General features: G+C 45.4%; 1 protein-coding gene across 5 annotated transcripts in view; it reads right to left on the bottom strand.

The window, feature by feature from the left end:
- The window catches only part of LOC143026440 (uncharacterized), a 1,178,515-nt gene that overhangs the window by 141,535 nt on the left and 1,034,480 nt on the right, over window positions 1-2,500 (bottom strand). The gene's annotated exons all lie outside the window — the stretch shown is intronic.

Genomic DNA, 2,500 nt, shown 5'->3' with positions numbered 1-2,500 from the left:
GTTATGCGTCTTATGCGATGTTATGCGTCTTATGCGATATTATGCATCTTATGCGACGTGATGCGTCTTATGTGACGTGATGCGTCTTATGCGACGTGATGCGTCTTATGCGATGTCATGCGTCTTATGCGATGTTATGCGTCTTATGTTATCCTTCTTGGGCGACATTATGCTATCTATGCAGCAATATGCAACAGTATGCTTCTTATGTGACGTTATGCGTCTTGTGCGACAATATGCTTTTCATGCGGTGTTATGCGTCTTCTACGTTATGTTTCATAAGCGATGTTATACTTCTGTTCCGACGTTATGCGTTTTACGTGACAATTTGTTTATTATGCGGCAATATGAATTTCATGCGACGATATGCGTTATATGTGACGTTATGCGCCTTATACGCGACTTATGAGTTTATACGCCTACAAAAAAGAAAGGAATACATTTCTGATGTGAAATACTTTTACAAAAATAGCCCTAGTTTCTTCCTACGCAGGTTGAAATGCAACATTTCAGTAAGGATTAAACAAAGGGGATTTAACATTTTACGGTTATATTCAACATGAAATAATTGTTAAAATATTTTGTTCTCTGTGGACGTATGCACCGTAATATGATGAAGCACTATATTTTTCCCCATGCGAACAAAACGTTTCTCTATGCAAATGAAAAGTTTATCTATAAAAATACAACGAGCTATGACGTTTGTAGAAGAGTATATAATTTCTCCACCTGACAACTGAAATTAATGTTGTGTAGAAAAATTATATGAAATGCAGGATAATACAATTTATAATAATAACTGTAACCGGTTTACGAACTTTGGCCCCAAATATACATAAGTCTGTGAATGAAAATAGAAGACTTTCTAGGTAAAAAAAGAAAAAAAAAATAATTCAACGTCTATCATGGATTTACTATGTTGGGATCAAACAACACAACGCTACATCAACATCTACCTACAAACCTAGATATGAGTATTTGAAATAGCATAACAGCCACAAACGCGAGCGCGTACACACACACATACACACAGCAAGAGAGAGAGAAAGGAAGTGAGGGAGAGAGTGGGGGAGTGTGTGTGTGTGTGTGTGTGTGTGTGTGTGTGTGTGTGTGTGTGTGTGTGTGTGTGTGTGTGTGTGTGTGTGTGTGTGTGTGTGTGTGTGTGAGAGAGAGAGAGAGAGAGAGAGAGCGAGAAAGAGAGAGAGAGAGAAAGAGAGAGAGAGGGAAAGAGAGAGAGGGAAATAGAGAGACAGACAGAGAGAGAGAGAGAGAGAGAGAGAGAGAGAGAGAGAGAGAGAGAGAGAGAGAGAGAGAGAGAGAGAGAGAGAGAGAGAGAGAGAGAGAGAGAGAGAGAGAGAGAGAGAGAGAGAGAGAGGGGGGGGGAGATAGAGAGGAAAAGGGAGAGAGAGAGGGAAATAGAGAGAGAGAGAGAAAGAGAGAGAGAGAGAGAGAGAGAGAGAGAGAGAGAGAGAGAGAGAGAGAGAGAGAGAGAGAGAGAGAGAGAGAGAGAGAGAGAGAGGGAGAGAGAGAAAGAGAGAGAGCGAAGGAATGGGGTGGGGGGTAGAGAGAGCTCCGGAAAGGTATTTATAAATGGACCCGAAATGGAGTGTTTTTTTTTCCCCGTTTTGACGAGTCTGTTCTGGAACGCAAAAGGGGAGAAGGGAATTAAACGCACGGCAGCTATTTCAGAGAAACTAAAAAAAATAAGATAATAAAATAAAATAAAATAAAGTAAATAAATACAAACTTAAAAAAAAAAAAACGGGTCTGAACCTTCCAATATGGGATGTCACTCACCCTTACAAACGTCCTGTCGCCAGGCGATTTTATTAATTTCAAAATGCATCCCACAAGGTGGCAAAGAGGTAAGAGCCCAAACTCGATTAAGGTCTACCGCACCCCCTCGGGGGTTCTTTCTGGTTTTATTCACGTCTGTGAAGGGAGGGGGGGGGAGGGCAGGGAAAGGGAGCAAGTGGAAGGGAAGGGGAGGAGAGGGGAGAAAAGGGGAGGGGAGGGGAGGGGAGGAAATGAGAGGGAAAGGGAGGGAGGGAAAGGAAAGGGAAGGGGAGAGATGGGAAGGGGAGGGAAGAGAAGGAAAGGGGAGGGGAGGGAAGGAAAGGTGAGGGAGTGTAGGGAAGGGAAGGGGAGAGGAGGGAAGGCAAGGGGAGGGAAGGGAAGAGACGGGGAGGGAAGGGAAGAGACGGGGAGGGAAGGTGAGGGAAGGGAAGGTGAGGGAAGGGATGGGGAAGGGAGCGAAGAAAAGGAAAGGAGAGATAGGGGAGGGAAGGTGAGAGAAGGGGAGGAAAGGTAAGGGGACGGAAGGGGAGAGACGGGAAGGGGAGGGAAGGGGAGAGACGGGAAGGGAAGGTGAGGGAAGTGTAGGGAAGGGAAGGGGAGGGAAGGGGAAGGGAGGGGAGGGGAGGGAAGGTGAGGGAAGGGAAGAGACGGGAAGGGAAGGTGAGGGAAGGGGAGAGACGGGAAGGGAAGGTGAGGGAAGAGG

This window comes from Oratosquilla oratoria, chromosome 1 (genome assembly GCF_046742065.1).
Source record: "Oratosquilla oratoria isolate Oo_2021 chromosome 1, ASM4674206v1, whole genome shotgun sequence".
NCBI classification, from domain to species: Eukaryota; Metazoa; Arthropoda; class Malacostraca; order Stomatopoda; family Squillidae; genus Oratosquilla; species Oratosquilla oratoria.
The sequence above is the reverse complement of the archived record's forward strand: the minus strand, read 5'-3'. Positions and strand labels throughout refer to the sequence as shown.